Source organism: Martes martes (genome assembly GCF_963455335.1).
Source record: "Martes martes genome assembly, chromosome: 1".
In the NCBI taxonomy this organism is placed as follows: domain Eukaryota; kingdom Metazoa; phylum Chordata; class Mammalia; order Carnivora; family Mustelidae; genus Martes; species Martes martes.
The window spans coordinates 140,102,284-140,121,315 of NC_137888.1; positions in this window are offsets into that span (position 1 = coordinate 140,102,284).

Genomic DNA, 19,032 nt, shown 5'->3' on the forward strand with positions numbered 1-19,032 from the left:
GTGGTGACTTACAGTTGAAATTTTCACAATTATCAACCATATAAAAGGGCATGATCTTTGGGGTTGGAGGAAAACATTCTTTTATGAAAGTGTCTGGGAGATGCCCTATTTCTGCAGTTAATCTATAATTCCACTGTCAATTTTCTGTGGTTTAGTGTTACCAATATTTTTCTGCTCCCAACTGAACTGATAGACTTACTTTCACATTTCCAGACATGTATCCCATCCTTGTTTCTATGGTGCACTATTGTTGAACTATGGTGGTGGTTCTAATTAGTCTATAAAAACAGTGGGGAATAGGTCACAAGTGAAATCTGTATGGACCAAGAGCTACAACAGAATGTTCCATATTGTTTTTATGTGCACTGATGAACCTGTTCATCTACTTGGAAAAAGTTTCTCAGATGTGGTGGTGGATTTGCCCTTGCCAAGGAAATGTACCTCCTGTCTCTGCCGGAGGGCAGAGATGTTCCTTTTTGTGATATCAGAGTTCAGTGTGTAGAAACATTGAATAAGTGCCTTAGTCATTCTGAGGTTATCAGGGGTTAGCTTCCAGCAAGCCATTTTGTACAAGCAATGAGGAAGTGAAGAAGGATCCAGGTCTTCTTTGCCTACAGACCCTTACTGGTAAGTCTTCCCAGTATACAGGCTTTGCTTTCAAGTATTTCAAGTGATACTTTGGACTTCTTCCTGAACCTTCGAGCTTCACAGGGAGTTGATCATAAAGGGACTCAAGTTGCATGACAACTTCTTTCTAAATGACTCACTATGGGGAGAAAATAAATATTTCTACTAAGAATATGAGTGCAGAAACTTTTGTGTTTTGTTCTTTGCTATATCACCAGCTCTGGGAATAATAACACTTGGCACTTTTGAGTAGAGGCTCAATAAATAACTATACATGAAAAGAAATTTGCAGAGGGTAGAGACCAAGTGGTCTAGGTGAATTCTCATACTAGTTGAAGAAACCCTGGGGGCGGGGGCGGGGGTGGGGGTGGGAACAACCTTTGACTAGTTTACCTCTTCTTTATATTCCCTGCCAAGAGACTGCTGCCTTGGGGGGAAAAAAGGGTTACATTATCAGTTTTGAAGACAAATGGGCTTTGTGCTTCCTGTCACTTTTTAGTTACATGAATCTGGTCCTCCCCATCCTTTTAGGCTTATGTCAAATTCAACTCCAATTCCAAAGTATTCTTTCATGATCACTCCTCTCATGAGCTTCTCTTTATCTAAACACATGGGATCAGACATGCCTGTGGGACCAGAGTAAGTTTGATATACCTCTTGTGCCTGGAAATCTTGTTAAAATGCAGATTCTGATTCAGAAAGTCTGCAGTGCTGCCCAAGATTCTGAATTTCCATCAAGCTCTGAGATGATGGTGATGCTACTGGCCCATGGAAAATGAAGAAGCTAGATGGTTGATATTTAAGGAACAACAATCAAATAATAGGCAAAGGAGAAAAAAACTGTAAAGAAATTGTTGAAAGCTGGAAAAAGAAGAAATCACAAAATTACTGGTGTCAGAGTCAAGTGTGGAAAGATTTTCATGACAGAGGACATGCTCAACTTGGCCAAATATTACTGAGGGACAATAACATATAGAGTGGGCTGTGTTGGATTTTCCAGGAGGAGGTACCTTCAGGCAGTTTTAGTAGAGTAAAGAAGGTAGATTGCTACAAAGGGATGCAGAGAAAGCGAGTAGTAGCAATAATTGGATTAATATAATTTCAATGCAATAGAAGTTTGAACTTTAGATGCTAAAGAGAGGAAGCAGAGAAGAAAGGTTGGATATGCAAGGGATGGTGTGGTTGATTGAGAAAAGCCTGACAGTGGGGAGAGGTGACTGCAATTAGATTTAGACAAGAGGCCAAAAAGGATAAATAAAGGTGAATTCTGGAGTTTGAAGGAGGAAGCAGGGATAGGGAAATGGGGTTTGTATGTGAGGCTTCCATTTCTCTATGAAGAAAGATTGGAGTTGCCCAAGGAGGAATGATGGAAGAAGGTGGTAGGCAAAGGCAGTGGACTGAAGAAAATGGTGAAGATACAAAATTTTTGAGGACAATGGCAAAGGGAATTGATTAGGGGCAGGTTATTTGGGGTAATATTGAGTTTCAAGTTGAGATCTGAAGCCTTGAATTTGTAAATGAGACAAATGCTCAGAGTTATAGGGTTTTTCTCTGAGAGAGCTCAACAAGCTGAGTGCAGAGTAGATTGTGTGTTCACTGGGGAGGTGTAATGGTCCACAAGAGGTGTCTCAGGTTCTTGACACACATGCCTGGGTGCACCCACACGTAATCTTGGAATTTGCCTTTTAATATCAAAGATGGGATTTTTATTTATCATAATGGTAAATGAGTCTTCTTGGGTTAGGGAAAATCACCCTGATGCCCAACTCAAAGAGTAACAGGAAGTTGCTACCAAAACTTAAAAACCAGGATATTTTATTCTCTAGAACTGTACTGTTTAATATTGTAGCCACTAGTCATATGTGGCTATTGAGCACTTAAAATATGGCTAGGGCCACCTGGGTGGCACAGTTGATTGAATGTCTGACTCTTTATCTGCTCAGGTCATGATCTCAGGGTCATGGGATCAAGCCTCACATTGGGCTCCATGCTCAGCACTCAGCATGGAGTCTGCTTGGGACTCTCTTATCTTCTCCTTTTACCCCTCCCCCCAAAATAAATCTTAAAAAAAAAAAAAAAGAACATGGCTAGTCTGAATTGAGATGAGCTGTAAATATAAAACACTCATGGGATTTCAAGCCTTACTACTAAAAAAGGAAAGAATATCTCACTAATGATTTTAAAATACTATATGTTAAAATGATAAGATTTTGGCTATATTGGATTAAATAAAATATATTGTTGAAATTATTTTCACCTTTTATTTTATTTTCTAAAGTGAAGCTACTACTGGAGAATTTAAAATTACATTTGGCTCACCGGATATTTCTATTAGATGGTGCTGCTCTAGAGTCTTCTTTGGATCAATTAATCTTTATTCTCAATTACTCTTTGTTTCTGCTTGTTACGTTAATCAGTGTTCTAATGATATAGATACTCCAAGTCTTTCCAAAATTCTGTGTTCTGATGATAGCTGATTTTACTGCCCAATTTTTGCTTGCTACCATGTGGAGGAAAAATTAAGTCACATCCTTGGGTAAACCAGCAAGTATTTGCCGGAAGTCATTTGGATGGACGTTGAGGAGGGCACCTGATGTGGTGAGCACTGGGTGTTCTAGGCAACTGACAAATTATCGAAACCTACATCTGAAACTAAAGATGTACTCTATGTTGGCTAATTGAATTAAAAAAAAAAAAAAGTCATTTGAATTGGCAACCTGCCAGTTATGCAGAAGCTAAAAGCCTGACCCAAACAATGAGCTAGTTATTTCTGTGTGCTGAGCTGGTTATCTCTTACGGAGACGGACTTTTCTTAACCTTCATACAGTAACCTCAGAGCAGGGTTCTGATTGGCCCTAAATGGGTCACATGAACATTCCTGAACCAATCCCTGGGGTCAGGAGGGCATGGCACTTAAGTGATTTGGTTTGCATCACACGCCCAAGCCTGTGACTAGTGGGGAAAGTTTGTTACCCGAAGAAACGAGTGAGGAAAGTGAGTATGCTGAGCGGATAAAATAGTAGTTACTACAATCTGCTGTGATCAGCAAGAAGTCAGGCCTAAACCTCTCACTTCGGGCAGGCGGTGACTGTGATGGTTTGGCTTGAAGCTGGGGGCAGTTCACTCCCACAAATGTGTGCAACGAAGAATAACAAAGCATCCCTTATCATAGACCAGGCAACCTGAAAGTAGAACACTTACGCTTTCCCAGATCCATGTACGGGTCTGAAGTCTATCCTTTAGTATTTGTCTGGTTTCATTTGGCAAAGGCGTAGAACGTACTGAGCTGTGAATGCTGAGTAATTAGACGCTGCTGTGACTGAGCCCTTACAGGTTACAGTGTGCAACCTGTCGTAGAAAAACAGTCTTGGGCTTGATCCTGTAATTAGTCCATATTTGCTGTAATTATGTTCCAGAAAAATGTCTCTTGGCCCACTTAAAACATATCTGAAGAAGAATAAAATCTATATTGTTTAAAATCATGGTATAGTGTTTTATGAAAGAAAGTCTTGGAGTTGGTCTAATGAGGTTAAGGAGTTCTCTTTGTTAGGACGATAAGATAGCGATGTAAGGAATTTAATTGCTTCTCTTTGTCAGCAGATTTTGATTTTGTTTTTATGGTGTGCTTTTCTTTACCTGTTGATTTTGAGATATGAGGACATGATCTTTCGACAATCCTTGAAAAAATATGATAATATCTTTAGTTTCAGCTTGCAAATAAATTGATTTTTATAGCTATTTACTGTTCTCCGTGTTCCTCCCTTCATTATACCATCCTTGTCAGGAAAGTCATGATAGATAGAGAAATGAAGAATCAGACATGAAGAAAGTTTCCTAAGGTCCTATTGATAGTAAGTGGCAGAGCTGGGACTTAAACCTATGCTTTCTACATCAAATGTGATATTTTTGGCTTATTATGACAGGCTACCTAGCTAACAGTAGTGTAAACAAAAAAGACACTTAATAATCTCACATTAAAAGAAGATTGGAAATGGTTCTAGGTTAGTTCAGGGAGCTGGACTGATTTCTCACAGTAGCTCCAAACATCACACCTTCACATTACAGAATCAATCTAAAGCAGAAAAAGAAAGATAGGGACCTCTTTTTCTCTGTAAATCTCTTTCTTTTTTCTCTCCCTTCCTTCTTCCCTATTTCTCTCATTCTGTTTCTCTCTCTCCCCTCCCCCTTTCTTCCTTGATTTGTCGACCTCTCCCTCTGTCTTTTCATCTCTCCCATTCTTTCCTTCTTCCTCTCTTTAGTTAGGATATGCATCTTTCCAAGAAATAATTCTGCAAATATTTATCTACAGATCTCATTGGTTAGAATTGGTTATATTTTTATCCCTACAGTAACAAGAAAGGCGTGAAAAATAAAGACCTAGCATTTTTAGTCTGTCAGTAGAGTCAGAATTTTCTGTAAAAGATGATAGTATTGCAAAGTAAATGTGTGGTTTGGTAGCCAACAGTGTCTACATCTCTGTACTCAAAAGTCCCATGCTCTTTAATTTTATCTCATCAGATTTCTTTTTATTGCTTAGAAATAGAAATAGAATTAGAATTTATTCATTTATTTAGAAACCATTTATTGGGAATCTACTCTTTACCAGACAATGTGGTAGGGGTCCTGGGCCTTCAATGATTAATAGATACTGTTCTTGTCTTTAAGGAATATATGATCAATGAAGGAAGGCAGGACCTGAATGAAAATGCTTTAAATGTAGGTCAACATCTAAAAGCAATTGTACTGAAAAACTGAACTATAGGATTTTAGAGTAAAGCAGCAATTACTGACTTCAACTGGTATTCGATATTAAAAAACTAAAATGCGTGTATCACCAGCTCAGTATCTACTAGGAAGCCTGTCCGCAATATGGTGTTTGGTAATGATGCAATCTTCTTGTAGTGTGTATTAACATACAGGCAGCTGGAATCCCTATTTTTGGTGGAATGTGGAGGACAATGTGTTGGAAATGTGGCAGCTGAATTTGTGTGCATGGTCATATTAAGCTCAGATCGAATTACATACATTGGATTCTTTTGACAACAAACTATATTCGGGAACTTTAAGGCATCCTGGTGAATAGTCCTCTTGGGATATTGGCCAGTTTTGGATCACCATATTAGGCTTACTACTTAACATTACTCTTTTTGTTCTTTTTCTTTAGTATATATTCTTTTTTGTGCCCTGTAGCCAGAATGCTTGTAATTGGGGGCATGAAGTTTGCTTATTGACCCCAAGTGATTATATTTTAGAGGAGTCTAGCAAATTATTAAAATTAGTCTCAAATTTGAGGGGCGCCTGGGTGGCTCAGTGGGTTAAGCCTCTGCCTTCGGCTCAGGTCACGATCCCAGGGTCCTGGGATAGAGCCCTGTATCGGGCTCCCTGCCCGGCAGGGAGCCTGCTTCCCCACCTGCATCCCTGCCTCCCTCTCTGCCTACTTGTGATCTTTGTCAGTCAAATAAATAAAATCTTAAAAAAGTCTCAAATTTGAACATCTTTTTAGACATCAAGACTCAGGCTAATAAAAGATTGCATTTATAATACAAATACATGGAGTAGTAAAACAGATTTGGCTTAAGAATTTTTCAAAATATTTAATATGAAATAATTAAGACACAAAAAAGTATAAAGCATAGTATAACAAATATCCTTGTACTTTCCACCCAGTTAATTAAAAAAGTTAACTATTTATTTCTAAGGATTTTCTTTACTTATTGTAGACAGAGAGGGAGAGAGAGCTTGAGCTGAAGGGAGGAACAGAGGGTGAGGGAGAGAATCTCAAACAGACTCCCCTGTTACGTTATGGCAGTATTTACTCCACTGTTATGTATGGCAGTATTTGCTGCTTTACTCCACTGTTATGTTCCAGTGAGTGTGGAGCCCGACAAGGGGCTCAATCTTGGGATTCTAAGATCATGACTGGAGCTGAAACCGAGAGTCAGATGTGTAACTGAGCCACCCAGGTGCCCCCAAAGTTTGTTTTTAAATGCATATTTACTCTTTTTTGTGGATAAAAACTAGGACTTCTAATCTAAATCTTGATAATGAATCAGGAATCAAATTAAGAAGAAAGGTCTATTTCCCCCCTCTATTTAATCTTAAAGAGGAGTTACTTATTTTTTGAGTACTGTATGGCTTTTGTAAAATATTTGTGCATTATAAAAAAATCAAATCATACAGAGAAAGAAATAAACATCTGAAACTCTAAAATCAGAGAAAAGTATAGTTGACATTGAGATATTTCTTAGGCGTATAACATGTGGGAATATGTATGCATTTTACATAAATGCGTTCATACTATTCATTCTACTCTGTAAGTTATTTCTCCCCTGCATCTCCTTCCTGTCTACTACATGTAGTAGACCTCTTTCCATTTAATCTTGTTTTTTGTCTGTTGTTTGTTTGTTTGTTTGTTTTTTGAGAGGGGGAGACAGTGAGAGTGGGGGGAGAGGCAGAGCAGAGGGGGAGAGAGAGAGAGAGAGAGAATTCTGAGCAAACTCCACGCTCAGTGCAGCGCCCGATATGGGGCTCAGTCTCACAACTCTGAGATCATGACCTGAGCCTAAATTAAGAGTTTGGTCAACCGACTGAGCCAGCCAGGTGCCCTGGACATCTTTCCATTTAAAAAAGAAAAGGATTGGGTGCCTGGATGGCTCATTCAGTTAAACATCTGACTCTTGATTTCAGCTCAGCTCATGATCTCATGGTTCGTGAGCTCAAGCTCCCTGATGGGCTCTACACTCAGCAGGAAGTCTGCTTGGAGATCTCTCCCTTGGCTGCTCCCTGGCTTGTGGGTGCACTTTCTCTCTCTCTCTCAAATAAATATATCTATCTTTTAAAAAGATAAAAAAAAAAGATCTACATCAAATTAATAGAAATATAAATGATCATTTTCTTATATCATGATGGCTTAACAAGGCCCCCATCCATGGATATTTACATTTCCAATTTTTCCATATTGTAATCAGTATGTTAATGAATGAGTCCTATGCATAGTTTTGTTTTTTATCTTTTTAAAATATTTCCTTGGGTAAATTCTGAACAATGGGTATGGGAGATTGCACCAGTGGCTGTATTTTTTCCCCTCATTGTATCTGTGCCCTTTGTCATGTTCCTTTTCAGCACTCTTCCACCGTGAGCAGGATGAAGTGTTCCAACTTTGGGCTCAGAGGCCTTGCTTTGGCCAATGGGACTTTAGGAATATGGTACAAGCAGAGTCTTGAAGTGTTTTTGCAACTGAGCTTCTGCCATTGCCGCGAGAAGGACATTTCTAGCTAGTCTGTTTCCAGGAGAGTGAAAGTAGAACTAGCCCAGTTAACTGGATTCAGTAAAGCTCTGCTAAACCAGAGCCACCTATCCAACTCACAGACACTTGAGAGAGCCCGGCAAGATCAGCAGAACCACATAGCCAATCCACAGTGATGAGAGCACTGAACGATTGTTTGTGTATGCCAATCAGGATTTGTGGGCGCTAGTTACAAAACATTAATGCGGCAATAGATAATTGATACAGTGGGGTTTGGTTATTTACTTTTTTATTGGTACATGTATTGATTTGTAGGGTTTTAAAATTTTTTCTGGACTTTTTTCAAGGTGATAAATGCAATTTAGTGGAAGTGATTTTGTACATTGATAAAAGTGAAGGAACCAGACAAACAAGCAAAAACCACCTTGGTGGTTTACAGACCTCATTCCTATGCTTTTGCATTTATCTTGGCTATTTATTTTTCATGTATATGAAAATCATTTTAATTGTAAAAAGGAAGATGAGGGATTATTCAATTATAGAAAGGAAATAGAAACATTAAATTACTAGGAAAAGGGAAAAATCACCAAGTTGATAAACCAAATTTATTTTTAAAGTTGGCTTAAAAGATCGTTAATATACATATATTTGTATCCGTGTAGTTAACTCTTACAAGTGGTATAGCATTTTGATCCAACCTTTATTCTAAATAAATTTAAGGCCATACTCTGGCCTCATTTTTCTAGCTCTGTACCCATGGCTCCATATTAATATTTATATTGAACTAATAGAAAGTTTTGTCCATTCTCACTTTAGACTTTGAAATGAGATCATTAGTTCCTATCAGTTAAGCAGAATTGAATTTCATTGCATATTCAGTCCGAATATCCTTGAAATCCACCAATAATCCCCAAACCTCATCTGAGTGATTAGTATCCGTATATTCTATACCAAGCCTTCCACTCAGAATTATAATTAAGAAATAAGATAGACATTTTACATTTTCACCTTTTTTTCTTTTTTAAGATTTTATTTATTTATTTGACAGAGATCACAAGTAGGCAGAGAGGCAGGTGGGGGTGGGGGGAGGCAGGCTCCCTGCTGAGCAGAGAGCCCAATGTGGGGCTCGATGCCAGGACCCTGTGATCATGACTAGAGCCAAAGGCAGAGACTTTAACCCACTGAGCCACCCAGGTGCCCCACATCTTCACCTTCTGTCCCTTCTCACTTCTCACCACTTTCTGTCTTGATTCTTTTAGACTGTCCATTGTGCCTGGCTTCTGTAGCTTTCCCATTCAATATGAGGGATCTCAGTATGATCTAGCCCTTCAACCACAACCTCAAATCACCACGTTCCCTCATCTGTTTATCTTTCCTCTGCAGCTCTCCTGCCAGCCCCTCCACCTAGGGCAACCCAGCCTGGCTCCAGACTTTTTTCTTCCTGTCTACCATCTACAATGCCATTGGTCATTTTTCCAAAATGCGATCACATTCCTCCCTTGATTAAAAACATCCATTGAATCTCTTCTGCCTACAAATTCTGGGCATGGCATCCCAGCCCTTTCACAATCTGTTGGCCACCTGTTTTCTGGGTTCATTTTCTGCTTCCGGCTGTGGGGAACAGAGGGAGCTAAAGGGGCAGCTGGGGTAGAACTGGTGGTCCATCAAAGCTGGGTGAATGTGACCGTTTGTGACATTCCAGGCTGGTACCACATTCTAGGGGATTGCACTCTGGAGGAATAAGGGCACAGTTTGAAAGTGTAGGGCAGTGTCTTAAACTGGATCTCCCCTAATTTTCCTTCAAGTTACTGCAGAACTTGAGATATGTTTGTGTGAAGTCAGTTTATTAGGAAATATGGTCTCAGGGAGCAGGGTTAGAGCGTAGAGGAATGAAACTGGAAGGGAGGAGAAGCCAATACAAGGACGTGTTACTGAGTTGAATGAGTGCTAGAGGCATCTTGTGTTGGATCCAGTGTGACTTCCCGAGGAGCCTCATGAAATGCATCTAAGGACTGTTTTCTTGGTGGTGATGTGCAAGAGGGAAGGATTCTCCTTGACTTCTGATCGCCATGGTCATGAATGACTTTGCTGATGTTAACTTCCTTGTACATCTGGATTAAGAATTCCAAGTGACTTGGAAGACATCTTGGCTTAGCCTCAAAAGAATCCCTGGGCCGAAAGCAAGTGGTATGCAGGGGGGCTTAAGGGAGGGTGTGCTCTAGCTGCTCTGGGACAAAGGAGATCAAAGAACTAGTAACCATAGAGAATGAGTAGCTGCAGCAGCTGCTAAAGGAAGAGGCAGGATTAAGAAGATTGTGAAATGCACACAAGAAGGCTATGGTTCTGGGGGTGATATGCTGAGCTGGAGTCATTGAGGGAAACCCAGCTAGAACAAGGAGAAGTCAAGCTGGACACGAGCAAGGCCTCTGCTCAGAACCTTGCTAGTTGCTCATGACTGAAGTCCTTATACTTTCCCACAAGGACCTGACGTGGTCTGTTGTCCCCTTTACCCCTCTGACCTCGTTTCTGTCTTCTCTACCATCGCTTACTCCTTTCTGACCACACTGGTCTCCTTGTTGAGGCTTTAACATGTTCCTGCTTTAGGACATTTGCCTAGGCTCTGCATGAGGCACTCTCCATGATAAATGTCAGAATCTATCTGACATTTATCTGATATCTGGAGGTCTACCTCTTTCTTCCTTAATGTCTTTGTTCACATGCCACTCTTCCAAGGAGTCTTAGCCTGATCACCTTCCTTACTCTCCTCATGCTCCTTACTTTTCCCATTTCCCATAGCATTTCATCACCTTATAACATACTATAAAATATACTTCCTTCTTAAGTTATTATTATTTTTTCTCCCTCCCTCTACAGAAGGCAAACTCCACAGGACTGGCATTTTTGACTGGTTTGTTGGTAAATGCATCCCAAGTACCCAACACATAGTTGGGGCTCAACAATGTTTAATTTTTGAATAAGAAAATAAAGCAGCAACACCAAAGTGAACTGTACCCTTAGGGAAGGGGCTCAGTTTTTGCCTTTTATGGTTTTTTTTTTTTTTTTTTTTTTTTTTGAGTCCACACAGTTTGTAATCCAGTCAGTAGGAACACCAGCTGCCGGCTCCTAATTGGAGCAGGGACAGAGATGGGCTAGAATTTTAACCATGACCTTCCTTTTATTGAAATTCTAGCAGAGCAGGGGTGGAAACTAAGCAATTTGTTGTCCTAACAGATTTACGAATGACAAACCACAGCTGAGAAGCTTTGAAAGGAAGGCAAAATCTGTCCTAGAAGGGAAAACAGTCATGATTGTGATCTATGTGATCATGCTGTATTTGCACAATGCTCTAACTTGCTGTTTATCATCTAAGCATAACAACCCTTTGCAGTAGTTGGAGATTAAGATCCCCACCTTAGAAGGAAATGTTTATTATATATTTGAATTTAAAGAAAACCGAGGTACAAGTCACATAATGAAAACTTAGCCATTTAAAGTGTACAATTCAGTGACATCTAGTAAATTCACAAATGTTGTGTAACTGTTCCCTCTGTGTAGTACCCAAACATTTTCATCATCCCATAAAGAAACCCTATACTTATTATGCAATCAATCTCTATTACTCTCACCCCACAGTCCCTGGCAACCACTCATTTGCTTTTTGTCTCTAGGGATTCACTTATTCTTGATTATTTCCTATAAATGGAATCATACAATATGTGAACCTTTGTATCTGGTTTCTTTTACTTAGCATAAGGGTTTCAAGGTTCATTAGTTTGTGGTATGTAACACTATTTCATGCCAAGTAATGACCGAATACTATTCCAAAGTATGATATACCACATTTTGTTTATTCATTCATCATGTGATGGATATTTGGGTTATTTCCACATTTTGGCTTTTGTGAGTAGTCCTGCTATAAACATATATGTACAAGTTTTTGTTTGAACACCTGGTTTCAATTCTTTGGGGTATGTACTTATGAGTGAAATGTACATTTATTTTTTGCCCATTTTGCACTGGGAATTTATTTCCTGTGAGATAGAAACATTAATCAAGGTGGTTTTAGAGACATTAGCTAAATCAAATATTAAATAATGTTATGAAAGTTAGAACACTGAGATGAGAAAGCAAAAATTTCAAATGAAAATATGTAAACCACAGATTCCACATGGTTGCTAGAATTAAACTGAGAATTTGACTCTGAAGCACCTGGCAGGTGTCACAGGCTTTTTAAAGTTAGAAATGAAACCAAGAAGTGAAATGTTCATATAAGTCGTGAAATCTAAAAGATGGGTTTGTCTACATAAAAATGAAGAACTTCTGTACAACAAAAGAAAAAAAAGTTAAAAGGTAGCTAGGAGACTTGAGGGAACTATTTACAAATTGGTAACAAAATGTCAATACATAATATGTAAACAGTATCGACAAATCATTAAAATAATCACCCAATATATTAAAGGGTAAACAGGCAATTGAAAAGAAGTTTTTTTTTTTTTTTTTGAAGGGGGCTGTCTAGTAGATTGGAAAAATGATTGAAAGGACAGATAACATTTAGTGTTGATGGGATGAGGATAAAGGGCAATGTGAAACAGTGTTGGTGTGAGTATGTATTTGTAAACCTTTCTTGCAGGGCAAACTGATAGCATGCTGTTGGTTAAAGAACAGACACGTAGATTGACATAAATCAGTGGAATAGAATAGGGAACTTAGAAATAGACTGCTCAGATCTTTGACAAAGGAGCAAAGGCACGTCTACAGCGAAAGAATAATCTTTTCAGCAAATGGTGCTGGAACAATGGGAAATCCATATGCCAAAAAATGAACCTACATACAGACCTTATATCTTTCACAAAAAGTAACCTTTTGTAGTGAAACTTGAAAACACTAGGGATACAAAGAAAATCCTAAAGGCTACTAGTGATTAAAACAAAACAAAACAACAACAAAAAAAGCCAAGCAAACAGATTACCTACAAAGAAAAGAAATCAGAATGATATCAGACTTTTCATCAGCAATACTTGATGCATAAAAAAATGTGCAGCATATTCAGGGTCAATGGGCAGGTTCTGTGGGCAGGAAGAAATGGACTGGAATAGAATTTACACATGCATCATTTGGCTATGAGAGGAGATATTGCATTCTGTAGTTTCTAAACCCAGACTTAAACCGAGACAGAAAGCTAGAATGTAGCCAGAGCCTGCGGATGGGGGGTACAATTAACTTGTAAGAAAGAGAAGTGAACACAGGACTTGTTAAGGGGAAAATGATTAGCGCATTCAGTTGTGGCTAAGCTAATTAAGTAATATGCATCTGGATAGCTGCAATTTTCCTCAATTGTGTATTTATTCTTTTTATACCAATCGTGGCAAAGCAGTTACCAAAGATACTCATTTAATCCCTGCGCCATACTGTACTTTCTATAGAGCCTGAGCAGCTGACAGGGTTGGCTTTAGAGAAAGCCTTCTGGTCAGTGTGCTCGCTCAGAGCATGACAGCTCCTTCTGCTGTAAAACATGATTTGGGGAGAAAGGCTTTTGCTCAAAAACAATGTGGTTTAGCGTCGTCAGTGATTCAAAAAAGTATAATGCTGGGAGATGCAATTTCATCATGTGGAAAACTTTTGATGTATTATCTCATCCACTTGCCAAATGCAGTCTTGCAATTAAAATCCCTCCATATACCACCAGATGGAATTTTATGCAAGCACACAGAGACGTGTGCCAGGAGAGTAAGAGAAGTCCTGAAGCACAGCTGCCAGCCCTACCTGACATAGGACGAAAAGAACCAAATTTATAAGTGAGTGCTTGCCAGACAGCAGACCTCTCTTGGGCCAATTATGTAAATGGAACTTGAAGAACCATTTGCATCAGGCACAGTTTCGGGTGAAAGCCCCATTGTTGTAAAGCTCCATCCTTGGTCTATACTGTTCTAAAAGTTTTTTTCCCCCCTTCCTTTCCACTTTGGATTTGATTTTCCTGACTTCTGCTGTCTCTCCTTAAGCAGCGGTGGGCACACAGAGTAAGACCTTCATTAAATTGATAATCTTTATAAAGACATCAAATCAACAGGAACATTGGTATTTTAATCACTCAGTATGGTATGTTTTTAAGGGCAACAGGTAGGAATTTTCAAGAATTGACTAAATAAGCTTTAAAGCAAAGAATCACCATGGTTCTTTATATTTGGTTCCTTAAAGCCAAATCAAATCCCAGAAGATGATGATCATGGGACATTCCATTAGGGCTGTAGCAAAGGCACTGTTTGTGTCCAAAAGTTATCTTGGAAGCTCCATGCACGGAAAAAGAGTAATGTTTAGGACAGCATCAACCAGACAAGCTCGGTTTTACATATTGTGTTCCTGTCCAAGTTTTCATTTGGAGAAAACTTAAAAAGTATGTGAATACCACCACTGCCTAGATGGAGAATGATTTTAGGAACCTTAGCTCAGTGACCCCATTGTGACTTACCTGATTTTGCAAAACAATTTTGTTTCCCAATATGTGTAATTCTTTGGTTCCCTACTCTCTTTCCCCAGGTGTTTAGCAATAAAATTCCCTGAACTGCCATAGTATTTAACACCTTCTCTTGGGGGGTAGAAAAGGAAATATTAAAAATAGAAGGGGTAGGTAATGAGACTGCTAGAAACAATATGAAGGTTCATTAAGGAGTTCAATTATAAACTAAATGTACAAAATCAGCAGATTTCTTATATAAAAACAACACATTTTCTGTAACTGTATGTAAATTTATATAGGAAATATAATAGAAAAATATATTCCACTCATAATGGCAACATAGAACATAAACCATACAGAAATAAACTTTACCTGTAAAGGTTCTTTTGGAAGAAACTAAAACTTCATTGTGGGGCCAAAAAAGAAGTCTTGGATAAATACATTAAGTGCTTTTTTAAATTTTTTTGAGATAAGACTCTGAATATTTATCATGCTTCTGTTATTTAAATACAAATCATGGACATTTTCTTAAGACTATAGATGAGTTACAGTAGGCCTTGATCACATCCATAGAACCTTACTGAATGGTTATACCTACTCTAACCAGTTCCTTTTTTTTGTTTGTTTTTTTTGTTTAAGATTTTAAAAATTTATTTGACAGAGAGAGAGAGAGTGAGAAGAAGCACAAACAGGGAGAGTGGCAGGTAAGGGAGAAGCAGGCTCCCTGCTGAGCAATGAGCCCAATGTGGGCCTCAATCCCAGGACCCCGGGATTACGACCTGACCCAAACGCAGATGCTTAACCAACTGAGCCACCCAGGTGCCAATCCTAATCAGTTCCTAATGGTAAATGTTAAATTGTTTCCAATTTTCTGCATTGGAAACATTGTAACAAGAACTTGCTCATACTTATATTTTTATATATTCCTGTAATAATTTCTAGAAGTGAGATTATTGGCTCAAAAATCTGCACATTTAATATTTTGGCAAATGCTGTCAAATTGTCCACCGAGAAAGGTTTACCAATATACGCTCCTACCAATGCTGCTTTACAGTGTCTTTTTTCCCATGTTCCTTTGACACTGAATGTTATCTGTCTCTTAACATTCTTTCTCAATCTACTAGATTCTCCCCGAATACAACTTTTTTTTTCCAAATGCCTGCTTGAAATGCAACTTTTTTTTTTTCCGAATGCCTGTTTATACATTAATGTGTTAGGTTTTCTTTTTCAAAAAAATTGATTTGTAGGTGTTATTTATATATTATGGACATCGGCTTTTGTTATCTATGCTATAAATGATTCCCTCCAGTTTCCTAGTTATCTTTTAATCTTTTTTTCCTTTTGTTGTATAGAAGTTCATCATTTTTAGATAGTCAAACCTGTCTTTTAGATTTCATGGCTTCTGTAAATATTTTACCTCTGGATTTCATTTCTAACTTGGAAAAGCCTTTGACATCTGTCAGTTGCGTAGGAGTCAAATTCTCTGTAATTGTAGCAACCCTGTGGAATCTGAGGCTACCAGTAGCTTCTCCTCCAAGTAAGCAGTTATTGGCTGTAACTCAATGCATGCACCTGTCTCTCCAGATTTCAGGGTGTTATCTGCCTTGTTACCCCAGTTCTGTGATGGGTCCAAGAAATGCCATTGATTTTCAGTTTGTTCAGCCGTTTCTTGTTGGAATTTGAGAGTGATAATTTTGAAGCCTTTTTTTTTTTTAAGTTTTAACTTACTTGACAGAAAGAGAGAATGAAAGAAAGAGCACGTGCACAAACAGGGGGAGCAGGAAAGGGAGAAGCAGGCTCCCCACTGAGCACAGAGCCTGATGTGGGGTCTTATAGCAGGACCCGGGGATCATGACCTAAGCCAAAGGCAGACGCTCAATGACTGAGCCACCCAGGTGCCCTGACAATTTTTGAATATTTTTACTTATTGGAGCTGAAACTGGAAGCTTTTTATTCTAAATTATTTTAATGTAAGTGGTAAATAGGTTTATGTAGATCCAATTTTAGCAAGACAAGGAATCCTGGGTGAGAAACAGGTCTTGGGAGGGCATAGAGGACTGGGATATCAGGAATCAGTGGTGTCTAAGTAACATTTGAAAGAGTTTTTAGACAACCAAGTGGTTGGATATATCGGTTTGAGTCAGGTAAAGAGCTAGGGCTGGAGATAAGATTTCATTCTTTCTTTCTTTCTTTCCTTCCGGAGCGTGCAAGCACCTGCACGCTAGTGGAGGGGGAGCGGCAGAGGGAGAGAAAATCTTAAGTAGACTCTACACCCAGTACAGAGCCGCCCCCAACCCCCGCAGGGCTCGATCTCATGACTCTGAGATCATGACCTGAGCCAAACCAAGAATTTGATGCTTAACTGACTGTGCTGCCCAGGTGCCCCCAGAGATAAAATTTTTGCATCAGCATAAATGTGATAATGAAAATCTCTGGTAGCTTCCTTTCTCCCTCGCTAAAGTACACAGATCTGGCTCTTGGTATGACCCTGACCTCCACTTCTCGTCTTGTTAGCTGAGTTTAAGCCACACTGACCTCTCTGCTGGTTCTTAAATAAACAAGGTCTGCCCCTGCCTTTGCCCTTGCTCTTTCCTCTGCCCATAGTGAATTTTCCTCCTGGTATCTTCTCTCACTTTTCCTCTGACTCAAAATCCTCTAGTCAATGATGCCTTGCCTAAAATTGCTTACATGAAATTCGGCCCCCAGTCCAGGCCCTCCCGTCTCCCTTCCTTTTTTTTTTTTTTTTTTTTAAATATTTTATTCATTCATTTTACAGAGAGAGAGATCACAAGTAGGCAGAGAGACAGGCAGAGAGAGAGGAGGAAGCAGGCTCCCCACTGAGCAGAGAGCCCGATGTGGGGCTCTATCCCAGGACTCTGGGATCGTGACCCGAGCCGAAGGCAGAGGCTTTAACCCACTGAGCCACCCAGGTGCCCCTCCCGTCTCCCTTCTTGTTAACGTGTGTCATTATCTCACAGCCTCTCTGATACATGTTGTTTATGTCCTATTTCTCCCATGAGATGTAAGTGCCACTGGGAAAGGAACTTTTGCTTTTTGCTTTACTATGGCCTCAGGTTTTAGATCCACATTTGTAGGAGTAAAAAGAAACAGGTGAAAATAAGTTTCATATATATTGTATTTAACCCAATCTACCCAAACCATCGTCATTTCCTATAATGTAATCATGTAATCACTATAAAAATCAGTAATGAGGGGCACCTGGGTTAAGTGTCTGCCTTCAGCTTGGCTCATGGTCCCAGGGTCCTGGGATTGAGCCCCACATTGGTCTCCCTGCTCTGCGGGAAGCCTGCTTCTCCTTCTCCCAGTCCCCCTGCTTGTGTTCCCTCTCTCACCCTCTCTCTCTGTGAAATAAATAAATAAATAAAAATCTAAAAAAATAGAACGTTTAAAAAACTGCAAAATGCATACTTTAAAAATTAGTAATGAGATAATTTATATTTTTTTACTTGTTTACATTTAATTTTATTTTAATTAAATTCAATTAATTAACATATAGTGTATTTGTTTCAGGGGTAGAGGTCAGTGATTCATCAGTCCTATATAGCACCCAGTGCTTATTATGTCACGGGCCCTCCTTAGTGCCCATCACTCAGTTAACCTATCCTCCCACCCCTCTCCCCTCCAGCATCCCTCAGTTTGTTTCCTATGGTTAAGAGTCTCTTATGGTTTGTCTCCCTCTCTGGTTTCGTCTTGTTTTATTTTTCTCTTCCTTTCTCTATGCTCCTCTGTTTTGTTCTTTAAATTCCACATATGGGTGAAACCATATGATAATTGTCTTTCTCTGATTGACTCATTTCACTTAGGGTAATACCCTCTAGTTCCATCTACATCGCTGCAAATGGCAAGATTGTTTTTTATGGTTTAAGTAGTCAAAGTCTAGGGTGCACTTCACACAGACAGCACACTTAATTTGCATCAGGCCTATTTCAAGGGCTCAATAACCACATGTGGGTAGAGGCTGCTGCACTGGACAGCTCCATGAGGCCTGTGGGCCATGTTAGGATTGGGACATTTTTCTTAAGTGGGATGTTATTGGGGGGCCTGGGTGGCTCTGTGGGTTAAAGACTCTGTCTTTGGCTCAGTCATGATCCTGAGGTCCTGGGATTGAGCCCTGCGTCAGGCTCTCTGCTCAGCGGGGAGCCTGCTTCCCCCACCCCCTTCTCTCTGCCCGCTTCTCTGCCTACTTGTGATCTCTGTCTGTCAAATAAATAAATAAATAAAATCTTTTTTTTTTTTTTTTAAAGATTTTATCTATTTATTTGAGAGAGAGAGAGAGAGAGAGAGAGAGAAAGCATAAGAGGGGAGAAGGTCAGAGGGAGAAGCAGACTCCCCATGGAGCTGGGAGCCCGATGTGGGACTCCATCCTGGGACTCCAGGATCATTACCTGAGCTGAAGGCAGTCACTTAACCAACTGAGCCACCCAGCCGCCCCTAAATAAATAAAATCTTAAAAAAAGAAGTGGGACATTATCGAAGGGTTTTAGGTAGAGTTTAAGAATGACACCACCAGTTTTGTATTAACACAAATCACTGCGGCAACAGAGCAGAGAATGAATAGGAGGGAATCAAGAATGTTTGCAGGGAGATGGGTCTAGAAGCCTGAGAAACAGATTGGCTGAGAAACAGATGTGTTACTTGTACTAGGGTGCTGGCAGTGGGAGCCACACAGAAGATCCAGGAGACA